We start from the raw sequence: 15743 nt of genomic DNA on the forward strand, positions 1-15743 counted from the left end.
CGCATATTTCCACAAAACCAGCTCTTTTCATCTACCCATTTTGGACACTTTTGATGCCGGGGCTCTATACCAGTACATCTGTACCAGCTGCTTTGCCACTGTTCACTCTGATGACTGATACCCAGGCTATTTAGTTGTTAAATATTTTTATGTCTCCACTGCTTATGATATATGTTCTAATGCAAAATATTTATGAATTATTTTGCATACTTGTATTTCTTCCCCTTGGAAAGACTTCAACACTGCAACTTTCTTTTATTATCTGACTTGGAATAGAAATGCGTGATTTCTGATGAATTGTGTGCTATTTTCTGGGAATTTCTCCACTGACACATCTTTTGAACAGAAAGGATTTGTTCCCCAAGTTCTTACTCATGAGCTTTCAATAGACTTCAGATGTGGAGAAGCATTGCCCGACTCAAATACGATTTGCAACTGCATTTGATTCACTTTCCTCCTTGTCATGAAATTGAGATGGACGGCTGAGCCAACTAAAAAAAAGACTGTATGTGAATTGCATTTTATTTTAATAATATTAGATTGCCCTCCAAACTGATGCTTGATACTGCAGGGCAAAGTCACATATCTTGGATACTTTTTTCTTTAACCACAGTTAAAATTATAAGACGGTAGAGAGTAATGTTGACTGTGAACACCACAGTGTGATCTGTTTCAAAGTGAGGTAACTATCTGGAAGAGATTTTCAATTTTGGATTATGTTGGTGCTAATGGTTAAACCTGCATATCTTGTCTTTGATGTTGTTTCTGGGCTCATGTGAAGTAATGGGATTAAAAATAAAGTGTACACCTTTCTTTTGATCTAAGTAGCCGAAAAGAAAACAAATAGAAAAAAAACCCGTCTCCTGCTATAATTTAGCAAATGCCACTCCTCTAGCAAAATTGATAAGATGGTGGGGCTCTGTTTCCAGATTTTACAGGTAGTGTACACTAAAAGGTTTTCATAGACATTGTCCTTTGTCTTGAAGCACTAAAATTTCAGATAAGATTACATAAATGTGGCTTTATACCTTTATACAATCTATAAAAATAAAGGCAGGTTCAATTAATTTTTAAGAAACTTCTATCAAATGATTCGCTTCACTGTTAACTGATAATACAGTAGATGACTTATAGGACTGTGGGTCAGTTAGCTAGAAAGTGACAGTGAAAAGATGCCGACCTAAGAATTTTACCTTGCCATCAGAGCCAGGCTACTTTTAAAGGGGATCTGTTTATTGTGTATTTTCTAGTGAAAATGGTCCCATCTTGTACTTGGTTGAAAATATATATGTTTGCACACATACATATTCACATACATATTCACATACTTCACAAACTCCGTGTGCTGCTGTGCTAAATCACTTTCAGTCATGTCCGACTCTTTGTGACCCCATGGACCATAGCCCACCCAGCTTCTCTGTCCATGGGATTCTCCAGGCTAGAAGACTGGAGTGGGTTGCAATGCCTTCCTCCAGGAACAAAGACTCTGTTCTAAATGAAAACTAACCATTCCAAACTGTGGTTATTTCAAAAATGAATGTATGTGATATTCAAGTGTTTTCTATTAAAGGGGAAAAAAAAGGTGGGGGAGGAGGGCAATAGATGCCTCAGGTGACCTGAAAAGGCTTAGCTCACGTTGACTGTGTCTGGAAGCTCTTGGCCCAAGTTAGCAGTTGTAGAGCCATTCTTTATGAAACCCTATGGTGTTTTGAATAGGTCTTATAGTGGACAGGTCACTTGCTCTACATTCGGGCAGGCCAGGAAAAAACACACCAAAAGGAGATGGTAGGTTACAGTTCCCTTTACAGGGCTTAGTGTCAGGAGGTGGGATGAAGAATCCAGGAGACAAGACCAAAACTGAGCTCTTCATGTTCTTTCTAAGACCAGCCTCTCTTCATCTATGCTTTCCTCACCACTGTTTGCTTCTGTTTTGTTTTTCCTGTAAGTGACACTACATTCTGTTCCCCCAGGTTCCAGCCATCTCTTAATAGACCCATGGTGTAACATGTACGCTCCTTAGTACATCTGCCCTCAAGGCCCTCCACAATCCCTCCTCTCATCTCACTTCTTTCTCATCCGTCACTATCCCCCTCCAAGCTGGGCTGACATCCCTCCCCTGTTCTTTGCTGAGCACTGCTCCTAGGGCCTGGATGCAGCCTAGCTCTTTGTTCCTTTGTTTTCTCCACCCACCCTGACTGTCCTGAACAAAAGTGTCATTTATACTGTTGAAAGTCTCCCTGGAAAAAAACCCCATCAACCAAAAGGCATCTTTTCTCCCAACTCCCATTCAAAATCGTCTGTAGCTTCTTGCCATCTAAACAAAGGCTGGTCTCCACAGCAGAGCATATGGGGCTTCGTGATTATCTTTCATCTCTCTTGTTTCCCAGCACCCTTCACCCCTCCCCAACAGAAATAGTACAGTTCTGTCCTACTGAACCAAGTTCCCCAAACTTGGCTCTCTCTCTGTGTCTCTCTGTTTGTCTTCTTTCTCTCACCTTCCCAGGTTCTTTCTTCTGCTTGCCATGTGCTCCTTCTCCCAGGGACTCATCCTCACTTGCAAAGTTCCTCTAAGAAGCCCCCTCTAGTCTGGCTCCTGATCATCTCCTACATACCCCCAATCCACTCTGATCCTAATCCTCAGCACACAACACTGAAATTGTCCTTTTACTTCCTTTACTTCACGAGACTATGGGCACCTTGAAGTCAAGACCACACTTGATCACTGTGTCCACAGAACAATGCCAGATATAACATACTAATGAGGAACTTCCTTGTGATCCAGTGGCTAAGGCTCCACGCTCCCAATGCAGGGGACCCGGGTTTAATCCCTGGTCAGGGAACTGGATCCCGCATGCTACAACTAAAGATTCTGTGTGCCTCAACAAAGATCAAAGATCCTGCCTGCTGCAAGTAAGATCTGGACAGCTAAATAAATAAATAATAAAAGACACTAATGAGATTTCCTCATACTTAGAACAAATGTGGGGTTTGAAGTCTGTCTAATGGTTAACTTTATTTCCTATTAAGGACATAAGTTCCTTAACAGCAAGGATTGTACTTTATACAATTTAATTCTGAGAGTGTATTGCAGACTATCAGTATATGGCAGATATATACTGAATACTTTTGTCTTTATTCATTCAGATGAATGTTGCTCTTCAAACTGTGCTCTCACAAAACTACACTTATATCAGGGCTGATGTTATTTCTTAAGACATTTTAAGAAATCTTTTTCACAGATAGTTTAGGAAACACCCCAGGAAATCAGCTTTATTACTTACTGTAACTTAGGTTGTTACTCAGCTTAGTCTTCACGTTTAGTTTTGAATTCAGACTTCTGGTGACGTGTTAAAATGCCTCAACGCCCTCCTCCCTCACCAATTTAGCAATTTTGAGCATCTTTAGTAAATAGGACTGTACATTTCTCAAGGGCCATGACAGTATCTAACACAGTATCTTCCTTAAAGATATAAATGAAGGAATGAATGATGGAAAGAAATGTGTGAACAGCTCTAAAATATACTCACATATTTTCAGTTATCAACATAACTGGAGTACATTTTGGAGGAGAAATTATTTCAATGTAAAATGAAAGTCATGATAATCTGCCTCCCTGTGCAAAGATGGTGCTATTTTCTGAGATGGGTAGGGAGCTTTGTGTCGTTGGCAGGTGTGTCGGTATTTTGGTCTGAGTTCTTCCTTTTACCTGATATCTTTCTCTGAAGTCTCTTTTTTCAGTCTCTACTCTTGGGTTTCTAGACTTACTTAAGACCTAGACCTACTTCAGCTTCTTTCCTCATAAATTCTTATTTTGTTTCATCCTATCTTTCTGTTTCTTTTCTTTTGTTCCAGTTATTGGATTTTCTGATAGTCTTTTGCAAGATCCTCTTATCTTTATGAGGACCCATGAAATTTTAGGATCTTAGTACCATATATAGCTCGTTAGCATAGATACTTTTAGTGTGTACAGTAGACAAAAAGAAGAATTTTTTTTTAAGAGTAGGGCAAACAGAAAAAAAAAACCATTTTAAACATTATTTTCTTCTTTTAGAAAGATATGTAAGTCTGGTGAAATAAATGAACATTGTCAGGAGAAGGACAGCTTCAGTCAGCTTAGGAGAAAGAAGTGATAATAAAGTCAAACAATCACTGGGCAGTTTCTTTAAAACAATAGCCATGAGTTTTGTTGTATTCTGAGTGGTACAGTTATCTTTGCTCTCATACTCATAGGCTTGCATGTTTGTGTATATATAATTATATATTATTAAGTATATATAATTAGAACTGAATACTGAGCATTTTCTGTTTTGAAGTTTACAAATCATTTTTAAATACTCAAAAAGTCAGCTTCCATTCACTTTCCTGGAATATTTAAAGAAAAAAATGCCCATAGAAGTAAAGGGGACATATTATTTACATATCCCATATTTACTATTAGTAATCAAGAATATATATCCCCTGTTTTTACCATGCTGATAAGAGGTACACATATTTCCTAATGTAGGCTATGTCCTCAGAAGGCAGCCATAGCTTTCCAGAAGTGTACAAGTAGCTTCAGTGACATTTCATCACATGGTTTCCAATATACAAGCTTTTAAGCCTTCAGCCCACTGGGTCACCTTTAAAAAGGAACCATGTCATTTGAAAGAAGCTTAAGAAAACTAATAAAGTGCTGGTCAGTGTGTTGGAAATGGGTAGCACAGTGTTCACAGTTGCCCCTTTGCCTTCTTGGTCCCAATAAACCTCCACTTAGAAATAGGAGTGACTCAGAAGTCAGAAAAAAGATGGTGACCATATGGAATGATATCAAAGACCTTCTGCCAGGGACTATAAGCTAATGGCGTATTGGACTTGTGACTATTTCTCAGAAAATATATTTATCTTCTATTATTGAACAAAATAAAGCACTTGCCATAAAATATAGTTTGCCACATTTGTTTATTTTGGAGGAAAGCTCAAAGTTGTTCTTACTCTTTTGGGGGATTATCAGAGTGTTGATAGTAGAAAGCTCCCAAGCCCAGGAGCCTGAAGATATGGTTCTGATCCCAACTTTGACAAAATTAGAGCTCACTTAATCATATCCATGAGTTAAATTTTCTAGAGCAAGGTTACCTAAAATGCATCCTGTCTGTATCTGTAGGTATAGATATAGACACTGTCTCATGAAAAGCTTCCCTGGTCGTCCAGTGGTTAAGACTCCACGCTTCTAACGCGGGGCACGCGGGTTCATTCCTTGGTCAGGAACTGTGGTCCCACATGCCAAAGGAAAAAAAAAAATTTTAAGTGGAGGAGGGGGACAACCTGGCATACTTTTATCTCCTGTGGTTATTCACAAAGCATGTTTGCATATACAACTCTTTGAGTAAAGAAATCTACCTAACTTTATTTAATCTAGTGTTTATAAAGCTTACTGAAACAGATTTTTTTTTTCTCATAGAATATGTTAAAATCTCAAGAAACTTGTATTTTCATGAACATACTTTTGGAAAAGGCACTTTTTGGCTTTGGGCTTCCCACCTGAAAATTGAAGGGGTAAAACTGAATAATTTCTCTGGTCCCTATTAGCTGTCAAATTTATAAAGATCTCAATTGTGTGGTCACCAGAGTCAATGCCAGGGCGAAGGATGATTTTTCTGACAGAAAGTTGGTAAAAAAAGTTTTTTTTAATATGTATGTTTACTATCACCTAAACTCTCTCTCTCCGTCTTGTACTCCTTCAGACTCCTTTAGAAAGTAATTTAAAATCCACACACTTGTCCCTTAATTTTGAATTTAATTTAAACTTAATTTCTATCGAGGGATAAAATGCATGTTAAATTTCCTATACAGTTTCCATTTAAAAATGTGTGTATGGTAAGTCCACAAGAAAACATACAAATTTCTCACGGCTTTATGATGATTGCTGTAGTTGCCACTGTACTGCCCGCCTGCCTCCACCCACACAGCGGAGATCAGGAAGAATATTCTCTTAATTAATATTTTTTTGGAAAATTTACATTTTTTTCTTTTTCTTTTTTTTTCTTTTCCCTGCTTCCTTCAATAGATAGAGTATGTGTTGTGTACCCACAAAGTGGCAGGCACTGTGTTGCCCGCTAGGCATGCAGGAGGGAGCCAAGTGAGATGAGGGCCTTATCTGATGATCTGAGGGTTTCACAGAGTCAGGGACAGTAATCAAGTAAGCTCAGAAACTAAACAGGAAAAGTTCAATGTAATCACATGCTACAAGTAATCAATATATGGTGCCATCAGAGGACATAATTGGAGGTTTGTCAGAGGGAGAACAATCAAGGATGGCTTCCCTGAGGAAGTGGTGACTGAGCTGTGTGAAAAGGAAGATAGAAGTTTGCTGACAGTGAAAAAAAAAAAGAGTATTCAAGGACCACAAGATAATTCCACATTTATTTTAGTTGTTGTTCAGTTGCTAAGTCGTGTCTGACTCTTTGCAACCCCAGGGACTGCAGCATGCCAGGCTTTCCTGTCTCATACTATCTCCCAGAGTTTGCTCAAATTCGTGTCCATTGGATCAATGATGCTATCCAACTGTCTCATCCTCTGTCGCCCACTTCTCCTTTTGCCTTCAATCTTTGCCAGCATCAGGGTCTTTTCCAGTGAGTCAGCTCTTCACATCAGGTAGCCAAAGTATTAGAGCTTCAGCTTCAGCATCAGTCCTTCCAATGTATATTCAGGGTTGATTTCCTTTAGAATTTCCGCATGTATTACTGTACTTAATCTCCATTTGTAATTCAACACGTATTTACTGAGCTTCATTTACATGCCAAACAAGGGGTAGACGTTGAATCTCCCTTTGAAAGAGAGAGACTGGGTAGACTTAGCCCAGAGGGTAAGGTACCTGAAAGAATCACAGTAATTTGTAACTAGCCAAGACCTCGGTTTTTATATTTCTACAAATGTCTTGGTGACAATGTAACACTATACGCAACATTACATAAATATGAGCAAAACAGTCTCTCAGACATTCATCACTTTCTTCCTTTTTTGGGGGCAGGGGCACTTTGGAGCAATGTTCACTCATTTGTGTTATATTCTCAGGATCACTGAGGACTAGAAGACTCCTTCCAACCACTTCATCTTACACATGGGGAACCTGAATGATGACATCCTATTTTAAATATGTTACAATTCAGAGTCATCACTAAGTCAGACCTTTCTCTCATTTGTCTAAGCTTAAATTCTTATTGCATGTATCATGGATCAGAGTTGAAAGATCACCCCTAGCAAATCTCAGGGTAAAATTCAATAATATAGTTGGTTCATTAGGCACATGGAAGTTCTCTTCACAAAGCCAGCATCTTAGAGTAAATTGGCTATGCCAGTTAGTGACAAGGCAGAAGGTGTCTACTTCTAAGGCTCTCAGTATTCCACTGCACATAATTTTGGGCACACTGCAGTTGCTTCTTATTTTGGAAAGTACTCAATATTGGGTAAATTGTTTAAAAGGAGACCCCACCACTTTATCTTGTGTTTTTGAATGTTCTTTTGATATTGAGAGTTGTATTAATACTTGTTTTTCAACTACTAAAAAAGAAAAAATTTTTAGAAACAGAATTAGATATGAAACTGGTACCTACTGTGAGTAACATGCTCTATGTCTCCCTGTGATGGGATCTGCCATTGTGTCACTGTGTCACCATAACTGTGGGGAATAACTCTTAGACTCTTCACTGATTCATTCAAAACTGTTTTGATGACATTTTCAAGCTGTTTGCCCTTTAATTATCTGTCTCCGTCTCCACACTCTCTCTATATATGTATATGTTAAATGCCGTGAAATAAGTCTCAAAATACAATGAAGAAACTCCTATAATTATTACTAATAATTATCACAGAATAATTATTCTTGGTTATTGAGTTTTTATTTCATTCACAATGAATCATAATGAATAAATATTTTTTTTACTGGGGAAAGAAGCAGGTGGGGTTAAGAAAAAACATTTCTTGAGCACTTACCATTCTTTAGGCATAGCCATTATAATTTAATTCACAAAAATGTAGGCATTATCAACATTTTTATGATACAGAAACTGAGGCTCAGAGAGATTGATTTTTTGACCAAGGGTCACATAGTAAGTGGCAAAGTTGAGATTTGAACCAAGTGCTTCTAATTTCAAGTCAATACTCTCTCTGAAATGGAAGCAGTGGAATATTTTTCTTCTAAAATCATCTAGCTATTGAAGTGTTGTGTTGCAGAAAGATGTAATGAGAATTGAACCGTCAAGTTGTTATCAGGAGCTTTCTGTATCCATTTTACCAAATTGCCAGAATTCCAGAATCCTTTTCTCTTTTTGTCTGAATGCATTACAAATGTCTAAGAAGGTTTGATAATAACGTAGAAAATTGTTTTTCTTAGGAATTGATGAGTATTATATTACATCTTAAGATGGTTATCTGAAACGTGTCTGTGGCAGATTGTACATAAAATTTAAGAAGGGATGTTCTTCAAGGTTTAAACAGAACAGAGTGACCCTTGGTAATTTGTTAGTTAGTTTTCTGTCCCTGCCCTTGAGGCCTTCAGCATCTCCTCCTGGCATCTATGGTACTTTGTTGCCACCACCAGGTCCCTCCCTCTATCTGAGATGCTCACCACCCCCCAGGCCTGAAGACAAACCAGCTTTGAGTGGAGGGTGAGAGGACCCCAGCACAGAGAGTGTCCACACTTATCATGGTCCAGTCAGCACTGAAGGACAGCTCCTTGTGGGTAAATAGTCAATATCTGTCATTTCGATTTTGTCCAAAAAAGTATTGAGATAAAATTCAAATAACTTAAAATTAACTATTTGGAAATAAACAGTGCAGTGGCATCTAGTATATTCTACTAAATGCCATAGTTGTACAGCCATCACTTCAATCTAGCTTCAAAACATTTCTATCACTTCAAAACATATCTATAAAGAACACATGTACACCCATGGCTGATTCAGGTGAATGTATGGCAAAAACCACCACAATATTAAAAATAATTAGCCTCCAATTAAAATTTTTAAAAAAAGAAAAGAAAAAGCCCTTAACCCTTAAACAGTTTCTCCACATCCTTCCTTCTTCTCAGCCCCTAGCAATCGCCAGTCTGTGTTCTGTCTCTGTGGATTTATCTATTCATTTAAATGTAATCATACAATAGGTGATTTTTTTGGGGGGGAGGGGGTCTGGCTAGAACCCTTAGCACAATGCTTTTCAGAGACCATCCACCTGTCATCACGTGTCAGTACTTCATTCCTTTTCATGGCTGAATAATATTCCATAGTCAGTGTATATATACCATTTGTTTATCCATTGATGGGCATTTGGGCTGTTTCTACCTTGAGGCTATTTATTGAACATACTATCTGTAATTGGGCTCTTAGGTGGTTCAGTGGTAAAGAAACCACCTGCCAATGCAGGAGCCACAGGAGAGGCAGGTTTGATCCCTGGGTCAGGAATACCCCCAGAGGAGAAAATGGCAACCCACTCCAGTATTTTTGCCTGGAAAATCCCATGGACAGAGGAGCCTGGTGGGTGACAGTCTTTGGGGTCGCAAAGAGACAGACATAACTGAGTGACTGAGCTTGAGTGCACCTGTAATTAATTACCCACTCCCCCAAAAAAAACCTATTGCAAAACTTCCTGAAATTGGGCAGCTTACAATTAGGGCTGAACCTGCCATTAAGTTCTTTTTGATGCTGACTCACTGAAATGTATTCTTATGTTACTTTGATAAAAGATATAAATGTATATGTTACATGTACTATATCACAAATACACATATCTTTTAAATGTAATATGTAGTTATTTATTATGTTTTTGTTTTGTTTAGTAGAATTACACAATGTCTATTTGGGTAGTTCAGGTTAGAGACACAAAAATAAGCTCTTCTCCGAAGCTCTAGTCACCAAAAGTGTTAAATATATTGTTTTGTCAATTAGTAAAGAAAGACTCTTGAAAACATTAAATTATCTGGCATGTCTACATATATAATAATTATGCAGCCAAATCTTTTCCTTTTGAAACAATTTATACATTACATAAACCTAAGTTTCTCATCCAAGTATCATTTCAAGAGAGGCAGGCTTGAATAATGGAGGCAATGGGGAAACATAATATTACGATAATGTTCTTTGGTGCGGTTTGGAAGATTTTAGGAAACATTTGGAACTATTTTTCTCATAAAGTCACTTAACTATTGAAGTGTTATGATAGCATTTTCCTCTGCATTGTATACAGTACAAAAGGAGTCCAGTTAAAGGAGAAATCAACTCTAAATATTCCTGTTAGAGGGATTTCCACCAACCAGGAAATTAACATGCTATGATTTCCTGGTATTAATTTAATAAAAGGATGCAGGGAAATAAGGAAGGGCTAGGTGATTTAGGGTGTCCCCTTTGCCTTCACATGTCAGTTTCTTTGCAGCTTTAACAGAACTACATCATATTCTCAAATGGATGGAAAAGGACTTGAATTTTCAGCATAAATACATACTGACTAAATTGGTGTGATTTTTTTTTTTAAGGAATATTTTTAACTAGATTATAAGCCAGAACTGTTGAAATGAAGAAAATGTTTAAACTTTTCTTTTACTTACACCATCATTTTTGGCCTCTTTGAAGCTTGAAAGATATGTGCCTCAAAAGTTTTAAACATCTGTCAAGTGTTAAATTAAGTTCCCTTGTGAGTTGACAACCATTATGTTCTTTGCATTTGACATATAGATACTAAGAGGTAATTGTTTCCTATTATAAAATAACTATGGCCTTTCTATCAACTTAAATTATATCACTGATTTAAAATGTAATGCTTTTTAAAGATATATAATCTGTTGAATGAGGAAATGAAAGCTGTTTCATGCATGTTTTTAAGAAGTGTAGAATATTTTTGTTATGTTTGAGCTTAAGAACAACCATTTCTGTTGAGGGCTGCCACGTTATCTGTTCTCAGAGATGATTAGAGGATATGGCTGTGCTATACATCAGAATGGATGAAATTCCTTGTCAGTGAACGTTGGGGAAAGTACTTAAGAGATCAAACCTCAAGAGAAGAGTATTGGTTTCAGACTGTCACTAACATGGTCATTCTCAACTCCTCCTCTCCCTAAAACAAAACCAAAACAGAACAAAACAATAGCTCAGACACCAGGTAAAGTAGACAGAGGACTTCTCTGAACTACATTGATTTTAAATGGAATTCCACTAAAAATGAAACATACTTTGTGATAGCACTTTAAGTGGAGAACAGTAAGTGTCAATAACTTCAGTCAAACCAATGAGATATTTTTCCATTTTTAAGTAGAATTTTCTGAGAAAATGAACTGGAGATGGGATCCAGAGACCAATACCTCTCATTCTCTGGCAACCTTGGCTGAAAAAAGTGAAGCCCTTTTGGGCTTCCCAGGCAGTTCAGTTGGTAAAGAAACTGCCTACAATGCAGGAGACCTAGGTTCCATCCCTGGGTTGGGAAGATCCCCTGGAGAAAGAAATGGCAACTCACTGCAGTAATCTTGTCTGGGAAATCCCATGGACAGAGGAGCTTCATGGGCTGCCATCCACAAGGCCACAAGAGTTGAACACGACTTAGCAACTAAATCACTAGGCCACTAATAATTGTCTGAAGTCCAATGGAAATCAGAGGGTTAACTGTTTCCATGCCAGGCTTAGTGCTACATGATGCAGCACAAAAGTAAGCTCCCTGGAGTTTCTAGCAGGAGGCAAATGATAGCAAGGTGGGAGAGGGCTGTGCTGTGGTGTGTGTGCATGTGGTTGAAACACCCAACCTTGCTAGGGGCGTTTAATCGAAAGCCTGGAGCCAGACTTGGCACAGCTCTATTTAGGACTTCCTTCTAACTTACTGAGAGGTTAAAAAACTCATCGTAGAATCTTTCATGAGTCAGTATCTTAGTACATTTGGGGCGACAGCTCTGCTTGTTAATACATTTTACCTCAGGAAGATACACAACTTTATATCCTCACTATACCTATCCACCCTGATTCTGTCCTCTTGAACAGAGAACAAGCAACAGAAAACCAGTGAGCTCTGTGACTGTGAGAATCCTGGCTACATGAAGATTTGCTCTTCCTGTGTCCCATATCCACATGGCTGCCATCATACCCTGCTGTCCTCCTTTCAGACACTTTCTTCCCTCCTTTATGTCTCTTTTGAATTAGCCAGTATTTTATAATCCAGAATACTTTTGTGCTTTCCACATTGTCTTTTCCACGGGATCATGCCTGTCTGGTCGCTTAGGTTTAGAAATGTTTCTCTAACCTAAGCTTCTACCAAATCCTATTGTCTCCGTATTTTTTTCCTCTGTTGTTAAGTGTTTCACAATGCTTAGTGGCCACTTTCTTTCAAGTTCCTGATCATTTCCACATCCCCTACTCATCCCTCCATCTCAGTTTGTCTGATTTAAGTCCAGAAAAGTAGTTTCCCTACTTGCTTCATCTGCCTTCTTAGAGCTTAAACTCTTAGCAAAGTAAGTCAAGAATGTATCCAGTGCTGTGTGTTTGCCAAGTAAGACTTCCAGATGGTGTCCTCATGGTTGAAGTCCCTCACTACAACTGTATATTTACTTCTGTGCCCATTTAGAAATCTCTGTTACCAAACCATATCCTCTACCTGACCTGTGGCAGTTTGGAGTGCACTTATTTTAAAGCAAAAAATCCTCATGATTTTCTCTCTTTTCTCTGAAACACTTCCACTCTTGGGTCTATAATCTACATGATCTTTGTGATCTACATAGCCCTCTCCTTTGAACAAATCCTTTTTCCTCTGGAAAAAGTTTTCCTGTCGGCCAGGGTTTATTCTTAACAATAGAACTTTTACTAAAAAGCTAGTATTTATTAAATGATTACTATGTGCCACATTCAGTGCTAGGTTGTTAACATCTGTGAGTTCATATATGAAGCTAACAGTAGTTCCTGTGGTATAGTATAAATCTCTCCATTTTACCTATGAAGAAACTGAGGCTTGGGAAAGTGAAGAAACTTTCCCAAGGCTACTTTGCTAACAAGTGATAAGGCCGGGATTTGAACCTAGAATTCTCATATTCCAGACCTGGCATTTGTAGTCAGTCCCAATGGCTCAGCAAAAAAGAATCTGCCTGCCAGTGCAGGAGATGCAAGTTCAATCCCTGGGTCAGAAAGATTCCCTGGAGGAGGAAATGGCAACCCAGTCCAGTATTCTTGCAGTCCCATTGACAGAGGAGCCTGGCAGGCTACAGTCCATGGGGTCACAGAGTCAGACATGACTAAGCAACTGAGCACACACATAGCCCTTAAGGGCACACCTTATTGCCTAAGAATTCCAAGTTAAATCACTCTCTCATTCAAATTTTGTGCATGGGTGTACAGACCCATTAGGCTCAACATTTTTATTCTAGTTGGTTTCCCTTTAATTTTTCCCTGAAACTTTCTGGGCATTTTTACCACTTGCTGCTTTGTTTTATCCCCCATGGTTTCGGATTTTACAACTGTGTCTGAATGTTTTTCTCCCTCTCTTCCTTCCAAAATTTAGCTTAGAGTCTTTTTGATGATACTGGCAAATTAGAGATATTCTTTCCTGGCTTCATGAAAAACACTTTTTCTGATGTATTCTTCCCTTCGTTGGCATTTATAAAACCAACTCTCAGCACTGTCCATGTAGTCACCAGTTTATGCCTTATGTCCTATTTTCTCTTCTAGGTTTATAACCTTTTGTTTTAAGAGATAAAATACCAGGCATCCATACCCTACCACCACACCCTCTCCCCCACCCACCCAAAGTCCTTGAATTTTTTTCCAAGGTGGCAGTTACAACAGTTCTCAACTCTGGTGGCACATTAGAATCACCTGATATGAACAAATACCAGAGCCCAGGCTCCCACCCAGATCACTTGAATCAAAGTCTCTGGGGATGGGTCTGAGACATTCCTAGTATTTTAAAACTCTCCAGTATTTTAAAACTTCCGCTCTGCAACCACAGTAAGATCCACAGCCTTATGAGCTTTGTCTGGCAGTAGCATTCATTCCCACTGGAATGAACAGGAGTGGGTGCGTTTTATGAGTCTGAGCAGGCTCCTTCTCCCACTAATATTCATGCTGCAGAAAGACAACGTGTCTCCTGCTAAGCTTGGCTACAGCTTTGCTCCCAGGAATGAATAAGTTCTGTGAGGATTGTCTTCTGACTGCAATTAGTAAAAGCACTGTGCTTACCTCCCAAGGTCTGAGGATCCTCCTAGGGCTCTGTGGTGCCTCTGGAATCACCCTCCACGGAGAGCCAGAACCTTTGGTGTCCTTCCAACCACACTTTTCTTCCCATCTCTCTGGGAACACATTCTTTCACTGACTCTTCCTTTGTCATTTGTTTTACTGTGCTTTGTCAACATCTTTTTTTAATCGTATTGCCTTCTAAGAAGACCTCCTGCTTCTGTTTTGATCTAGGTCAGAGAGACATTCTAAAATCTGTTCATCTTCTCCAGCAGGAAACAAACTGGCAGGTAGGGTAGACCCAACTAGGCAGGAGCACATACAAAAATATCATCTATGAGATGGGACTCCTGTTTTCCGGGGCTTGCGTTTTAGTTGAGAAGGAAAAATGAAGGAATGTGAAAGTAACAGAGCATGCATAGTCATTAATATTCAGGAGTCTCAGAGAAGGCACTTTGAAGAAGGTGGGTCTTGAACTGAAGCTTTTAGGATAAGAATAGAAGGGAACCTTGAGCAATGTCAGCAAAAGTGGCGATGATGTTCAGTATGGATTACATGGGAGGATTGATCAAGATGGCTGACTAGGAGGATATGGATCTCACCTCCTCCCCGTGAGCACATCAAAAATATATCTATGTGTGGAAAAATCATGACTGAAAACTAAATGGAAACCGGAAGAAATTATCCACACATAATTGGATGAAAAGGGAAGAAAAGTGATTGGGTTAAGACTTATAACCCTGGAAAGGGGACTCAGAGGAAAAGGGCAGAGACCCGCCCTGGGGAGTGAGCGGCGAGAGCCACAGACTGGACACCCCAGTTCTGGAATCTTAAACAGGGGAGATGAACCCCCTTGTCTGGTTGGAAGCTGTCTGGGAATAACGGGGCTGCAGGAAACCTGGACTTTGCTCACCAGGAGAGAGTGGGGAGAGGACACAGGGTGGACAGTGCAGTGAGAGGACAGCTGTCGTGGTTGCCAAGTTCCCAAGCCGAGGGAACACTCCAGTCCTGCTCACTCCACCTGGCAGCATGGATGGGACCTAGGGCTGCAAAGACTGGAGAGAAAGCCTATCTGTGGGACACAGAATGGATTCTGGTCCCAGGAAAGAGTGTTTGCTCAAGCAGCACACCAGAAGTCACTCTACCACAGCTCATGCCCCATGTATGCTGAGAGAGTTCACACAAGCCCCACCTGCCCTACTGTGAGGCTCCACAGCATAGCAGAGGTAGCGGAAGCTAACAGCAGTTATCAGCTGTGAGGGACAAAGGAGACTTAAACACCAGAGGCTGTATTTGAGCAAAGCAAGGGAAACAATCACAAGCACAGACAGTGCCTGAGAGACAGCTTGGACCTTTGTCTATAGTGGACAGGAGCCAAGAGTCTGTATTAACCTCCATTCCTTCAACACTCCATCTCCTCTGGGGCAAGATTCCTGCTGCTGGGAGAGGAGAAAGCTTCCACTTAAGGGGGACAGAACCAACCAGAGCCCAACCCTGAGGGCTTCAGCTCCAGCTATAAGGGACCAGATCCTATCCCCAGTAGGGCATCGAGGGCCACTGAGCAGAGGGGAAGTC

At 39.6% G+C, this 15743-nt stretch overlaps 1 protein-coding gene across 22 annotated transcripts in view; it reads left to right on the forward strand.

Annotated features, from left to right (window-relative positions):
• The window catches only part of GTDC1 (glycosyltransferase like domain containing 1), a 494398-nt gene that overhangs the window by 302508 nt on the left and 176147 nt on the right, over nucleotides 1-15743 (forward strand). The gene's annotated exons all lie outside the window — the stretch shown is intronic.

This window comes from Bos indicus, chromosome 2 (assembly GCF_029378745.1).
Source record: "Bos indicus isolate NIAB-ARS_2022 breed Sahiwal x Tharparkar chromosome 2, NIAB-ARS_B.indTharparkar_mat_pri_1.0, whole genome shotgun sequence".
Classification (NCBI taxonomy): Eukaryota; Metazoa; Chordata; class Mammalia; order Artiodactyla; family Bovidae; genus Bos; species Bos indicus.